The following is a 16,660-nucleotide window of genomic DNA, read 5'->3' on the forward strand; positions in this document are numbered from 1 at the left end:
TCATGAAATGAGCATGTGGAACAAACTAAGCTGTATTTTCTGAACGTGTTGCTGGTGTGGGTGACCGGGGAGCATGGGCATTGGTTCTGCCCAGAGGTCTGCTACGGGGTGCTGGTGAGGGTGGGGGATGTGGACCTAAGACAAATAGACTTCCAGTTATTTCTCCAACAAAAATGGGTTTATTCAGGATCAGCAGAGAATGGGTCTGCAGCCATGGCAAGCCATGTGCAAGTCCCCAGCAAAAATGGAAAGGAAAACGCTCTTACAGAGGGGAAAAGGAATTTGGGAAGGCTATAGTAAACAAGAGTCCATGGCTTTTCATTGGCCGAGTCCTCGTCAGGAACGAAGAGGAGATCTTTCTTTCTTTTGGGCTCTGCTACCATCACAGGGCATGAGCCCTCCCCCTTCTGGTCTCCCAACTCTTATTAATGTTTTTACACTTCCCCTTTCGATCAAGATGCATCTCTGAAAGCATCACTAATCTGAGTCAGGCTTTCCAGTTTCAGGGTCTTTCTGTTCCTCAATACAAGGAAGGACGTTTCCTGGGTGTAGTGTCCCACATCAGAGGGAAAGTGCACAGATTGGAGATCTATTGAGGTTATATTTAAGTAACAAGGAGGGGTAGGAGGGACAACTCTTAGGCACTTTTTATCTGACGTCCATGTCTTTTACCAAGATCCTAAACGGTAGAGATTATCTGAAGCCTTATGTAATCAAAGGTCTGGTGACAAAATTCCAACAGGCCTAGTCTGAATATCTTTGGAAAGCTGGCTCATCGGATGTCGTCTGCTTCAGTTCAGGGAAGTGTTTACTTTCAGGTCACCAGATGATTTGCAGGTCCAGACAGGGTTTGGTGCTTTCTTTAGGTGTGTCATGTGAGTCCAAGGGTTGTATTCCTTGGAGTTCTGCAGCACAAGGGTTGGTTAGCAGTACCTGATAGCAGCCTTTCCAGCAAGGTTGAAGAGAGTCCTTCTGGAGGTGTCTTTTCCAATAGATGAAACCTGCAGGTTGCAGGGTGTGATGTTTAAGGTCTTCATCTCCCAAGAGTGCACTGTGAAAAGGTTGCTTACCAAAACATGGTTATTTTTAATAGAAGCAATTAGGCCTTTGCAGTATTGGAGTATCTCTCTTCTTATTGGTTGTGGGTCAAAAGAGGCAGGAGCCGGGCTTCCCTGGTGGCGCAGTGGTTGAGGGTCTGACTGCCGATGCAGGGGATGCGGGTTCGTGCCCGGGTCTGGGAGGATCCCGCATGCCGCGGAGCGGCTGGGCCCGTGAGCCATTGGCCGCTGGGCCTGCGCGTCCGGAGCCTGTGCTCCGCAACTGGGAGAGGCTACAGCAGTGAGAGGCCCGCGTACCGCAAAAAAAAAAAAAAAAAAAGAGGCAGGAGCCAAGTGCACTGGGCATCCTGTGACTACCTCAAAGGGTATAAAAGTTCCAAAAGGGGTGGGTCTATGATTTAGAAGGACCAACAGCAATGCTTTTGACCAAGGTATTTGGAGGGCCTCTACACGTTTTGCCAGTTGAGTCTTAATAATGCTGTTAGTGTGTTTGACCAAACCAGAGGGTAGGGGGTGGTAAGTGCAGTGAAAGTGTAAAACTGGCCAAACAGCACAGACTTTTTGAAGCACCTGGCCAGTGAAATGGGTTCCTCTGTCATCATGAAGTTGAAGCGGAGTTCTCCAGGTAGGGATAATCTTTCCCAAGGCACTTGAGTCACAGAAGAGGTAGTAACCTATCTGCAAGGGCAAGCTCCAGTCCAGTGTGAAAACATACATACCATGACTAAAACATACTTACATCCACGAAGTGGAGGAAATTGTATGAAATCCATTCGCCAGATCTCAAATGATCCATCAGGCAATTTGAAACGTCCAGAGCCGTACAATCAGACTTCCCTGGGTTGTACTTCAGACAAGGGGAGCAATGAGTAGGTGCTTTCTGTGGCGTTGCTAGTGTTTCCCCACCAGTACTGACTCATGAAGGCTGTCATTTTGTTAGGCCAGTGGTTTAATGCATGTACAGTGGTGAGGAGTGGGTAGGACTGGGTTGTTACTTGGCCTGAACCAGAGCTTTCTCTTTTTTATCAAACCAACAGTCGTTGAATTCCCAGTCTTTTCCCGAGGCCAGTTTTTGGGCTTCCCGAGCCAGGTTTTCAAGGTATCACTTGAGGAAATATCCCTTTGGACCATGACAGAAGTTTAGCTGCTGTGGTTCCTTTAAAGGCGGAATTCCTTGCAGAAATTTCGGCAAGGTGATTTACCTTAGCTTCCAGAGAGTCCAGTTTAGAATGCCCTGGAATCTTACTAATAACTCAAGGGTGGATAAAAGTGTTGCATCCAATAATTCCTGAACCCGGGGGCCATTTTAAATTTTATTTCTGCTGGAAATAGGGAAGCCACATTGCTTCCACAACATTCCAAAATCATGAGCTACTCCGAAAACGTATCTACTATCGATATAGATATTGGCAGTTCTGTCCTTGGCTAAAGTACAAGCCTGTGTGAGAGCGTATCATTCAGCCTGTTGGGCCAAAGTAGCTGTAGGTAAAGATGCTGCCTCAGCAACATCAAAAGAAGTTGCAGTAACATCCCCAGCACAACATCTGCCATTGTCCCCTTTTAAATAAGAACCGTCAGTGAACGTGAGAAGTCGGTGTTACCGACTGAAATTTCCTAGACATCATTATGAGGAGTCAGGAGGTGGTCTGTCAGGGTTAAGCAAGGGTTAAGCAGTTGTGAGGGACTTCCTCAGTGACAGAGGAGAGAAGAGTAGCAGGGTTAAGGTTATTACAACGTAGAAGAGTTATGTGAAGAGCAGCTGACAAAAGGACTCCAAAGGAGGTGAGACGGCTGACTGAGAAATGTTGAGTGTGATGAGAATTCAGGAGGGCTATTGCATGAGGTCCAGAAATGATTAAAGGAGATCCCACAATGATTTTCTCAGCGACCTTGACCACAAGGGCAGTGGCCGTGATGGCTCGAGGCGAGAAGGGTATTTCCGTTTTTCAGGGTCCAGTTGCTGGCCATAATACCCTATGGGTCGACGGGGGTCTCCTTGCTTTTGGGTGAGTATCCCAAGGGCATTCCCTTCTTTTTCGTATACAAAAAGGGAATCTGATCATTGGGGTGCCTAAGGGCAGGTGGGTTCTTCAAACTCTCCTGTAAGTCCTTAAAATCTGTGTATCTGGTTCTTCCCATAAAATTGGATTGGAGTTGTGCTTCAGTAAAACATACAGAGGTTTGGCCATGAGAGAGACATTTGGAACTCAATTTTGGCAATAACCAACTAGCCCAAGAAAACCTCACAGTTGGTGCTTAGTTTTGGGTTTAGAGAAACTTAGCACACCAGGAAGTCTGTCTGGAACTAAGTGTAGCCCTTGTTCTGATATCAGATGCCGTAAACAATGAACCTGGGTTTGGGGCAAACTGCCATTTATCCTCACTGCCGTATGTCCCTTTAAGGCTGAAATCGTTAGCAGGTGGATGATGACTTCCAGTGAGGAGGTTTGAGAAAGAGCGAAGAAGCCAATCATCCACATATTGAAGCAAAGTAGAACCTCTAGGGAACTTTGTATCATCCAGATCAGCCTTCAGGAGTTATGAGAAATAAGGACTCTCAGTAAAACCATGAGGTCTTACTGTCCAGGTGAATAGGTTTTCTTCTCAAGTGAAGGCAAAGTTATTCGCTAGGTTCAACCGGAATGTGACAGCATGCACTGCATAAATCAAGTTACAGTAAAGAATTTACCTCCTATGGGAATGACTGTTAGGAACGTATGAAAGGAGCAACAGGGTGTCAAGGGATAGCTATGTTGTTTATTACTTGGAGGTTCTGGACAGACCTATACCCTTGGCTTTTAGGTTTCCTCATGTGTAAAATGGGAGTATTACAAGGGCTAGTACAAGGACTAATGAGGCCCTCAACCTTGTAATCTTCAATTACGGGCTTTATGCCTGGGATGGCTTCTTTACTTATACATTGTCAATACTGGGAAGAGATTTTGAGAGATCTGTTTGAATCTCCATGGGAGATATGCTGTGAATTTTGCCAGTGTCAGTGGAGATTTTGCCCATAAAAAGGATGGTAGCTGATTCAATAGGGACAAATGATCTGTGTTTCCAGAATCAGCTCTAGTATCATCAGAGATGGAGCAAATGAAAGATATCAAAGAGTCGTTTAATTCACATTGTTGTTTACTCTGATGACTACTGTCAAATTCTGGAATTATTTCCCCCTTTTGGGAGAAAGAACTTCTGGCCTGATGCTTCTCTAAGAAGTCTCGGCATAATAAATGGATAGAGGTGGAGGAACTAAGAAGAAAAGTGTGTGTATCTCTCAGAGGGCCTAAACAGAGTGGAATAGGTTCAGAGACAGGAGCCTGTTGAGGTTCATTGGAGATCCCCACTATTTGAACTGTTCACTTTGAGGCAGGGGCTGCTTTATAGTAGTGGGGCTGAGCCTTGAGAGTGGCTCCAAGTGTCAATTAGGACTGAAGAGATTCACCCCCAATCTGGAGAAACGTTTCTCTAAGCCGGTTAAGAGGGAAGATTGAGAAGAGCCCCGTTGTTGAGAATTGGGAGGATGGTGGAAAAGCTGGTTAGGAGACTGAAGGTGCCTGAAGCACTTAGATTTGTACAGTCTCTTTTCCGAAGTCTAGGCTCTTTGCAACAATAGCAGAAAGTAGGGCTTAAACTAGGACCTATTTGACCTAAAACAAATAGGAGGGTTTTGGTTTCATTTAGGAGCCTTCATTTGCTGGAGTTGAAGATAAAGGAGTTTAGCTGTCTCCCTTTTAGGTGACTCCTCTAAGAAAGTGAGAGAACTGGTTTTCAAGATTAACTAAATCTGGAGTGGACACAGTTTTTCATTCCATCCTGTTCCTTTTTGCTAGAAGGGAAAGGTCCTGCTTCAGCCCACTAGTAAACATAGAGTTAAAAGCTGCGTGGGTAGAATTAACATCTGAAGGAAGATCAGAATTTTCTTTAAAAACAATCTGAAGTCAGTTGTTAATAGTCACGAACAGATTCATTAGATTACTGTGTGCAAGCCTGCATTTTGTTCCAATCAACAGGCTTTGGAAAAGCTGCAGGAATTGCCCCATGAAGTCGCCTAGCATTGCGTGAGCCTGATCATGTAAGTTAGCAGGGTGGTCTCCCGGTTGTAATTCTAAAGGCCTTTTAGGATTTTCCCAAGTAGCAGTTCTCATCCAATGCTGAGCCTGGCCTTCACCGACAAGCATGTGAACTAGCTGATGTAAGTCAGAGAAACCCGGTTGCTGAGTTTGAATGACTATATTAAATTCCTCAGCAAATCTGTGAGGATCTTCAGTTACTTTGGAAACATCTTTGACTGTGGCTCACAGTTCACCTTTAGTCCAGGGAGTATACGAAATTAAGGGTGTAAGTCTGGATTCTTAGGAGGCTTAATTTTAAAGGGACAGGTTCTGATAAGTTCAGGGGAAAAGCGAGTGGGGAGAGTTTTAGAGAAAAAGGGAAGTTCAGTGAGAGAATTAGTATGGGGAACTGAGGAGCTAGAGCAGGTGTAGGTGGCCCAGAAGAGCAGGAAGTTGGCACTGGAGGCATGGCCTGAGCACAAGGGGCTGAGGGCGGGAGACAGGATGTTGCTGGAGGTGGAGCCCGGGACAAAGCAGCCAAGGAAGAAGAGCCTGAGGCTTTGGGAGCCATTCTATCTTTTTAATGATTTGTTTGCCTCAAAGTCTTATTTTGCAGAAAGTCAGTTTTAGGCTGCTGATAACATTTGGAAGCCTCAAAATACCAATCAAAATACGCATTCCATTCAGTTTTGGAAATTTTAGGGCTCTGATAGTCCAATTCCGTTTTAAGAAAAGTAAGCTCCCCATAATGGCCATCGATATTCTAGATTGCATTTGGTGAGGTGGGTCCATTTAGTTAGAAATTCTTATGAGGAAGAGCTACAGTTTTTAAACATGAAATCAGCCAGACGGACATCCCTGGTGGTCCAGTGGTTAAGACACCACACTTCCACTGCAGGGGGCATGGGTTCGATCCCTGGTTGGGGAGCTAAGATCCCGCAGGCTGCACTGCATGACCAAAAAATAAATTAACAACAAAAAAAAATCAGCCAGAGTCCCTGTAAGGTGGGGGGCGGGGGCTGCCCTCAAAATATTTAGATAATTGGGATCCCATTTTTCAGCAGTTTTTCTCTAGAGTAAGAGGATAATTTTTTAAAAGTCTAAACATTTCAAGCAGCTTACAGCTTAAACAGCTTGCAGCCCAGACAGTTCAAATATCTCTAACAGCCTGCAGGCCTAATACCAGCCAGTTCTAAAGGAATAGGTTGGTCCTAGAGGAGCCAGGCCAAAGGCTTCTCAGCAGAGTTCCAACAGAACAGCCCCTATTCTAAAGGAATGGCCCGAAGGCTGAACTGGCACAGTTCTGATGAAATAGCCTCGGTTCCCAAAGGAATGGGCTGAAGCCTAGCCAGTTCCAGTTGGAACAGTCTGATTTCAAAATCAGATGTGTACTTGAGTACAGAACATGCCTTATCCAGAAAGGACAAGACCTTAAAATAGATCCCAGGTAAAGCCTGGAGAGCTTCAAAGAGGGCAGAGGCTCAGATCCAGGAGAAGTACCTTCAAACTCCAGGGTCAGTGAGAAAATCAGAGCAGCAATGGGCTCATGTGGGAACTGCACCTGTTTACTTACAAGCCCATCAGGGGTCTTCTCTGGATCCCTGTACAAGTCACCAAAATGTTGACCTAAAACAAATAGACTGCCAGTTATTTCTCTAGCAAAAGTAGGTTTATTTGGGATCAGCAGAGAATTGCAGTTCAGGGTCTGCAACCACGGTGAGCCACATGCAAGTCCCCACATGGCAAAGGAAGGAGGGGGAAAAGGAAGTTGGGAGGCTGTAATAAACAAAGAGTCCCTGTTTTTTAATTGGCTGAGTAGTTGCCAGGATTGAAAAGACTCTTTCTTCTTCCTGTTGGGCTCTGCTATTGTTGCAGGGTGTGGGAGCTCCCTTTCTGATCTCCCAGCTCCATTTAATTGAGGTTTCTGTTTATTAATTTTTTACAGGGGCATCATAGCTCTGTGACCCGTGGCCAGAGGCCTCAGGCTTCTCCCCTGTAGAGCATGGACCTGAATGGGGCTTTGTTTCTGGGGTTGTTGTTATAGAGCCTGAGGTAGTGGGTGGCAAGTGCTTTGCACAGTGCCTGATTCAGCTTCTAGCCTCAGGGCCTCTGAGCTGAGAGGTGAAGGCGGGTCTCTTGCCTGCTCGGAATCTACCTCGGGCTAAAGGGTGTGCTGGGGCATCTGGAGAAAGGGCCCAAGGGTAGGGAGGTGGGAGGAAGAGAACTTTCAACGCTGACCCACCACCTCCTGCCTGGGTTAGGCCTGTATCTCCCAACCAGGCTTCCTGTCTCAACATTTGCTCCTTTAAGGTCTGTCCTCAAAAGTCTTAAAAACAGGTCACATGGTATCTTTTACTCGTTGCTCAAAGCCCTCCAGTGGATCCCCACCTCTCAGTAAAGCCAAAGTCCTCACAGTGGCCCCTGGGGGCCTCCACCTGTCTTATCTCCGGCACTACCCCTCTCTCAAGCCCCACTGCCCTGTGATGAGCAGGTGTGCTCCTGCCTCACTGCTTTCCTACTTGAACCGTCCTAGACACCCATGAGGCCAGTGGGTGTTTCATCCTCTCACTGAGGGGGGCCGGCCACATGGTGGTCTTTCATCCTCAAATCCCCTGGCATGCTCCTTGCCATAGGGCCTTTGCCCTTGCTGTACTCTCCACCTGGAAGTGATCTTCCAACTCAAAAGTCTCTTTATCAGGTGAGAACTTCCTTGGCCAATCACCACATAAAAATTATATTTTTTAAATTAACATGCTGTAAACTTGACACTTTTGGTGTAAAGGTTTATGAGTTTTAACATTTAGACCCATTCACCTCCACCAAAATCAGGACAGACCCTCATCCTGTCCCACTGTGGTCATATGCTCTCCCACTCCAAGCCCACCCATTTGGTTTTTCTGTGTCTCTACAGTTTTGCCTTCTCCAGAATGTCATGTAAGTGGAACCTATTTGTAACCTTTTGAGACTGGCTTCTCTTACTCAACATGCCTTTGAGATTCATCTAAGTTCCTGCTATTCCTCTTTCTTTTTTTTTTTTTTTTTTTTAAGAAGATGTTGGGGGTAGGAGTTTATTAATTATTTATTTTTGCTGTGTTGGGTCTTCGTTTCCGTGTGAGGGCTTTCTCTGGTTGTGGCAAGCGGGGGCCACTCTTCATCGCGGTGCGCAGGCCTCTCACTATCGCGGCCTCTCTTGCTGCGGAGCACAAGCTCCAGACGTGCAGGCTCAGTAGTTGTGGCTCGCGGGTGGGCCTAGTTGCTCCGCGGCATGTGGGATCCTCCCAGACCAGGGCTCGAACCCGTGTCCCCTGCATTAGCAGGCAGATTCCCTGCGCCACCAGGGAAGCCCTATTCCTCTTTCTTGTTGCATAATATTCCATACCATGGATAGTCCACAGGTTACCCATTCACCTGTTGAACATTTCAGTTGTTTCCAGGTTTTGGTGATTATGAATAGACCACCTGTAGACATGCATATGCAGGTTTTTGTGTGAACAGAGCTTTTCATTTCTCTTGGGTAAATAATAAGACATAGGATCACCAGGTTCGATGATAAGTGTATGTTTAACTTTATAAGAAAGTGCCAAATTGTTTTCCATAATGGCTGTATCATTTTGCACTAGTGAGGAGAGCCACACGTGTAAGTTAAACATGTACCAGTCGCCAGGTGCTCTGTATCCTTGTCAGCACTTAGTATTTTCAGTATTTAACTGCTCTAGTAGATATGTAACAGTAGCTCATTGTGGTTTTAATTTGCAATCCCCCAGTGTCTACAAATGTCAGCCGTCTTTTCACTGGTTTATTTACTGTCTGTATATTCTTTCTGGTGCAGTGTCTGTTCAAATTTTTGCCCATTAAAAAAAAAATTGAATCGTTGGCTTTCTTACTGTTGAATTTTGAAAGTTCTTTCTGTATTCTGTACATAAGTCCTTTGTTAGTTATGTGATTCATAAATATTTTCTCCCAGTGTGTAGATTACCTTTTCATTCTCTTACCAGTGTATTTTTCAAAGCAGATGTTTTAATTTTTGCTAAGTCTACTTTACCAGTTTACCAGTTTTTTTTCTCAGCCATTCAAAATAGCTGTTATGAAGAAATTCAACAAGCTACAAGAAAACTCAGAAGACAGTTCAATGAACTCAAGAATAAAATTAATGAATAAAATTAATGAGGGCTTCCCTGGTGGTGCAGTGGTTGGGAGTCTGCCTGCTGATGCAGGGGATGTGGGTTTGTGCCCCGGTCCGGGGGGATCCCGCATGCCGCAGAATGGCTGGGCCCGTGAACCATGGCCACTGAGCCTGCGTGTCCAGAGCCTGTGCTCTGCAACGGGAGAGGCCACAGCAGTGAGAGGCCCGTGTAATGCAAAAATAAATAAAATAAAATAAAAATATAATTAATGAAATTACTATGGAGATTGAAATTATAAAAAAGGACCAAACAAATTCTGAAGCTGAAGAATTCAGTGAATGAGAAATAAAGATCAGAGCTGAACTAAATGATATAGAGACCAGAAAAACAATAGAAAGGCTTAACAAAACTGAGAGCTGTTTTAAAAAAATAAAATAAAATTGACAAACTTTTAGCTAAACTATGAAAAAAAGACTCATAAAAAATTATAAGAGAAAGAACAGACATTATAATTGATACTGCAGAAAAAAATTGGATAAGAGATTACCATGAACAATAATTGACAACAAATAATATAATCTGGAAGAAATTAATAAATTTCCTGCAACATTTACCAAACTGAATCAGGAAGAAATAGAAAATCAGACCAATAATGACAAAAGGAATTGAATCAGGCATCAACCTCTCAATATAGGAGGAGCAGACTCCCCAGGAGCTGACAGCTTCCCTGACAAATTCTATTTACTAAACATTTAAAGAATTGATACCAGGGACTTCCCTGATGGTGCAGTGCTTAAGAATCTGACTGCCAATGCAGGGGACACAGGTTTGAGCCCTGGTCCAGGAAGATCCCACATGCCACAGAGCAACTAAGCCTGTGCTGTGCGCCACAACTACTGAGCCTGTGCTGTAGAGCCTGTGCTCCACAACAGAGAGAAGCCACCCCAATGAGAAGCCTGCGCACTGCAATGAAGAGTAGCCCCTGCTCACCACAACTAGAGAAAGCCCACGTACAGCAATGAAGACCCAATGCAGCCAAAAATAGAAATAAATAAAATTTACTTTAAAAAAAGAAAAAAGAATTGACACCAGTCCTCAAACTCTTCCAAGAGATTGTGAGGAAGGAAGACTTCCAAACTCATTCTGTGAGGCCAGCATTATCCTTATTCCAAAGCCATTTCGCACAACAAAAGAAAAGGAAACTATAGACCAAGAGATTAGAAGTGTTGGCGAGAATGTGGAGAAAAGGAAGCACTTGTACATGTGGTGGGAATATACATTGGTTCAGACACTGTGAAAAACAATATGGAAATTCCAGAAAAAATTTAAAAATAGATTTATCATATCCAGCTGTACCACTTCTGGGTGTATACCCCCTGAAAATGAAAGCAAGACATTGAAGAGATATATGCAATCCTATGTTTATTTATCACAATAGTAAAGCTATGGAAGCAATCTAAGTGCCTATAAATTGCTGAATGGATAAAGAAATTGATATATACATTTATTTATTTATTTTACATTGGGCCATTTGCAACAACATGGATAAGCCTTGTTGCAAGTGAGATAAGTCAGAGAGAAATACAAATACTGCATGATATCACTTGTATGTGAATTCTAAAAACCAAACTCATAGAGTAAAATGATGGTTGTAAGGGGGATGGGATGGGATAGGACATACATTTAAGGGTACAAATTTGTGCCAAGTAACAAAAAAGTCCTAGAGATTTAAGCAAGGTATAATGAATCTAAACAATAGAGAATAATCATCAACACTTTTACATCATCTTTTCTGAATACCATTTTTTAATTTTAAAAGTGTTTTTATTGGGGTATAATTGGCATGCAGCATTATATTAGTTTCAAGTGGACAGCATAGTTATTCGATATTTGTATACATTACAAAATGACTGCCATGTTAAGCCTTAGTTACCACACATCACCATACATAGTTACAACTTTTAAATATGTTTTATATATTTTGGACATTAACCCCATATCAGATATGATTTGCAAATATTTTCTTCAATTCAGTAGGTCACCTTTTCGTTTTTTGATGATTTCCTTTGCTGTGTAGAAGATAATCTGAAGTAGTCCCACTTGTATATTTTTGCTTTTGTTGCCTTTGCTTTTGGAGTCAGATCCAAAATTTCATGGCCAAGGCTGATGTCAGGAAGCTTACCACCTATGTTTTCTTCAAAATTTTTTATGATTTCAGGTCTTGCACTCAACTCTTTAATCCATTTTGAGTTGATTTTTGTGTATGGTGTAAATTAGTGGTCTGGTTTCATTCTTTACGTGTGGCTATTCAGTTTTCCCAGCACCATTTATTGAAGACACTTTCCTTTCCCCATTGTATATTCCTGGCTTCTTTGTCATAAATTAATTGACCATATATGCATGGGTTTATTTCTGGGCTCTCTATTCTGTTCAATTGATCTATGTTTCTGTTTTTATGTGAGTACCATACTGTTTTGATTACTATAGCTTTGTAATATAGTTTGAAATCAGGGAGCGTGAGGCCTCCAGCTTTGTTCCTCTTTCTCAAAGTTGCTTTGGCTCTTCTGGATATTTTCATATATGGCCTTTATTATGTTGAGGTATGTTCCATCTATACTTACTTCATTGAGAGTTTATATAATAAATGGATGTTGAATTTTGTCAAATGCTTTTTCTGCATCTATTGAGATGATGTTTTTTAAATCTTTCATTTTGTTAATTTGGTTAATACATTGATTGATTTGTGGATGTTGAAATATCCTTGCATGCCTGGAATAAATCCACTTGATCATGCTGTGTGATCCTTTTAATTGTTGAATTTGCCTTGCTAATATTTTGTTGAGGAATTCTGCATATATGTTTGTCAGGGATATTGGCCTGTAAGTTTCTTTTCTTGTGGTGTCCTTGTTTGGTTTTGGTATCTGGGTACTGCTGGTTTCATAAACTGAGTTTGGAAGTATTCCCTCCTCTTCAATTTTTGAAAACATTTGAGAAAGCATTTGGTATTAATTCTTCTTTGAATGTTTGTTAGAATTCACCAGTGAAGCTATCTGGTCCTGGACTTTTGTTTGCTGGGAAGTTTTTTATTTCTGATTCAATTCCCTTACTACTAATTAGTATATTCCGATTTTCTATTTATTCATGATTCAGTCCTAGAAGGTTGTATGTTTCTAGAAATTTCTCCATGTCTTCTAGGTTGTCCAATTTGTTGGCATATAATTGTTCATAGTAATCTCTTATAATCCCTTGTGTTTCTGTCATATCAATTATAATGTCTCCTCTTTAATTTCTGATTTTATTTATTTGAGCCCCTCCCCCTCTCTTTCTTGGTGAATCTAGTTAAAGGTTTGTCAATTTTGTTAATCTTTTCAAAGAACCAGCTCTTAGTTTCATTGATTTTTTTCTATCATCTTATTAGTCTTCATTTCATTTATCTCCGTATGATCTTTGTTATTTCCTTTCTTCTAATAACTTTGGGCTTTGTTTGTTCTTCTTTTTCTAGTTCCTTGTGGTATAAAGTTAGATTGTTTGAGGTTTTTCTTGTTTCTCGAGTTAGGCATGTATTGCTATGAACTTTCCTTGTAGAACTGCTTTTGCTGCATCCCATAAATTTTGGTATGTTGTAATTCCATTTTTATTTGTCTCAAAGTATTCTTTGAATTCTCTTTTGATTTCTTTGTTGAACCATTGGTTATTTGGTAGCATGTTGTTTAACCTCGTATATTTGTGAATTAGTTTTCTTCTTGTAATCAATTTCTAGTTTCATACCACTGTGGTCAAAAACAAATCTTGATATGATTTCAGTCTTCCTAAATTTATTAAGACTTGTTCTAATATATGATCTAATATATGATCTATCCTGGAGAATATTACATGTGCACCTGAGAAGAACATGCATTCTTCTGCTTTTGGATGGATTTTTTTCTATATATTTTTTATATATTTATTAAGTCCATCTGGCCTTATGTGTTTTTAAGGCTGGTGTTTTCTTCTGATTTTCTGTCTGGATGATCTATCCATTGATGTAAGTGGGGTATTAAAGTCCCCTAGTATTAGTGTATTGCTATCTATTTCTCCCTTTAGGTCTGGTAATATTTGCTTTAAAAGTTAAAGTGCTCCCATGTTGGGTGCATAAATATTTGCAAATGTTATATCCTCTTATTGTTATTGGCTCTTTTGTTATTATGTAATGACCTTCTTTGTTTCTTACTATAGTTTTTGTTTTTTTTTTTTTTTTTTGCGGTACGCGGGCCTCTCACTGCTGCGGCCTCTCCCGCTGCGGAGCACAGGCTCCAGACGCGCGGGCCCAGCGGCCATGGCCCACGGGCCCAGCCGCTCCGCGGCACGCGGGATCCTCCCAGACCAGGGCACGAACCCGCGTCCCCTGCATCGGCAGGCGGACTCTCAACCACTGCGCCACCAGGGAAGCCCCTAGTTTTTGTTTTAAAGTCTATTTTGTCTGATATAAGAATAGATGCCCCAGTTTTCTTTTGGTTTCCATTTACATGAAACAGCTTTTTCAGTTCCTTCACTTTCAGTCTGTGTGTGTCTGTACATCTGAAGTGAGTCTCTTGTAGGCAGCCTATAGGTAGTTTTTTTGTTTTTTAAATCTATTCAGCCACTCTCTGTCTTTTGATTGGAGGATTTAGTCTACTCACATTTAAAGTGATTATTGATAGATATGTACTTATTGTTATTTTGTTACTTGTTTTTAGACTGCTTTATAGTTTCTCTGTTTCTTTCACTTTCTCTTGCTCTCTTCCTTTGTAGTTTGATGACTTTCCGTAGTGGATACTTAGATTCCTTTCTCATTATATTTTGTGTATCTACTATTGGTTTTTGCATTGTGGTTACCATTAAGGTTACATATAATAACTTATATTTATAACAATGTATTTTAGGTTGATAGCAACTTAAGTTCCAACATATTCTAAAACTTGACATTTTTACTACCCCACATTTTATATATATATATATATTTTTTAAATTTATTTATTTATTCATTTATTTAATTTTTGGCTGCATTGGGTCTTTGCTGCTGCACGCGGGCTTTCTCTAGTTGCAGTGAGCGAGGGCTACTCTTTGTTGCGGGGCACAGGCTTCTCATTGTGGTGGCCTCTCTCGTTGCGGAGCACAGGCTCTAGGCACGCGGGCTTCAGTAGTTGTGGCACATGGGCTTCAGTAGTTGTGGCTTGCGGGCTCTAGAGCACAGGCTCAGTAGTTGTGGCGCACGGGCTTAGTTGCTTCGCGGCATGTGGGATCTTCCCGGACCAGGGCTCGAACCCACGTCCCCTGCATTGGCAGGCGGATTCTTAACCACTGTGCCACCAGGGAAGCCCCACACATTTTATATTTTTGATGTCACATTTTACATCTTTTTATCTTGTGAATCCCTTAACTAATTATTGTAGCTACAGTTATTTTTAGTGCTTTTTTTGTTTTAACCTTAATACTAGCTTTATATGTGATTAAACCATCACCTTTACTATATATCAGTGACATTTATACTTTACCAGTGAGATTTATACTTTCATATGTTTTCTTTGTTACTAATTATCTCCCCTTCTTTTCAGCTTAAAGAAGTCCCTTTAACAACCCTTGTAAGGCCAGTTTAGTGGTGATGAACTCTTTTTGCTTTTGTGTATGTGGAAGATCCTTTATCTCTTCTTCAATTTTGAATGACAATTTTGCCTGGGTAGAGTATTCTTGGTTGGAAGTTTTTATCTTTCAGCACTTTGACTATATCATGCCACTCCCTTCTGGCCTGCAATGTTTCTGCTGAAAAATCTGCTGATAGCCTTATGGTGGTTCCCTTGTATATATCAAGTTATTTTTCTCTTGCTGCTTTTAAGATTATCTCTTTAACTTTGGACATTTTAATTATAACAGGTGTTGGTGTGGATCTTTTGGGGTTTATCTTATTTTGATATCTCTGGGCTTGCTGGATCTGGAGGTCTGTTTCCTTCCCCAGGTTACAGAAGTTTTCAGCCATTATTTCTTAAAATAAGTTTTCTGCTCCATTTTCTCTCTCTTCTTCTGGGACCCCTATACACATAAATGTTAGTCCATTTGATGTTGTCCTGTGCATCCCTTAGGCTATCTTCACTTTTTTATATTCTGTTTTTGCTCCTCTGATTAAATGAGTTCCACTGCCATGTCTTCGAGATCACTAATCATTTCTTTGGCTAGCAAACTAGATGATTTTGCTGTTGAACGCCTCTGGAATATTTTTTTTTTAGTTCAGTTATTATATCCTTTAGCTCTGTGACTTCTGTTTGGTACTTTCTTATATTTTTGCTCTGGTTGTTGAAGTTCTCACCTGTTTCATCCTTTCAGCTCCCAAGTTCAGTGAGCATCTTTATGACCATTACTTTGAACTCTTTATCAGGTAAATTGCTTATCTTCATTTCATTAAGGTTTTTTCCCCTGAGGTTTTGTTTTGTTCTTTCATTCGGAATATGTGCTTCTGTTTCCTCATTTTGCTTGACCCTCTTCATTGTTGCTATGTATTAGATGAAACAGCTACCTCTTCTAATCTTAAAGGCGTGTTCTTGTATAGGAGATAAATTTTATTGTTCAAACTTGCCCTAGCTCTTCATTGTCGCTCAAATCTTTGTGATTGTCCAAGCAGCCTATTTTATTTTTAAGAGCTTCCAGTAGTTGAGGGTGTGCCAAGACCTGCCAGTGCCCCAAAGGGAGAGATCTCAGTCTGCACCCAGTTTTAGGCTGATTGGAATCCGGACCCTCAGGCAGCAACTTTTAAAGTATGCAAATAAATACAGTCTTGTGAGACTGTAATAGTAAACTCTGGCCTTGGACCAAGTGATCTAAATGTGCCCCCTGGGCGACAGTTTCAAAATCCGGGGCTCCAGACAAATGTATAACCTCTTTTCTGGGAGATACCAGAAAGCTATAGCAAGGCAGAGGGTGAGTACAAAGATAGCATCCCCTGGCTTATGTTCCCTGAGAGCACCTTCGTAGCCTCTAGATGTGTGGTAAACCCAAAGCCTGTCCTGCAGGCTGAAGCTCCAAGACAAGTAAAGAGGCCTCTCAGGGGTGTGTTTTAGTCTGCTGTCTGTGTAGACCCTGGGGGTGGTAGTCTGCTAAGAAGTATGTCTCCTTTTGTTACAGTTTTGTGGGACCCAGGAACAGAAGTCCCCCTGGCCTCCAAAGCCAAACACACAAGAGGTGTCCCCTGGGCTGCAGCTACAAAAACTGGGGCACAAGACATAAAATAAATAAATAAATAAACTGGGACACCAGAATTTCTCAAATCTCCCCTCTGGGAAATACTGGCACCATTGAGTATTGCAAAGGGAGAGTGTGGAGGTGGCATTCGCCAAGGAAAAAAAAAGAAAAAACAAAGATGAGATCCACTGGTTTTAGCAAGACAGAGGGAGAGCAGGAAAATGGCACTCACCAG

Source organism: Tursiops truncatus, chromosome 9, assembly GCF_011762595.2.
Source record: "Tursiops truncatus isolate mTurTru1 chromosome 9, mTurTru1.mat.Y, whole genome shotgun sequence".
Taxonomy (NCBI): Eukaryota; Metazoa; Chordata; class Mammalia; order Artiodactyla; family Delphinidae; genus Tursiops; species Tursiops truncatus.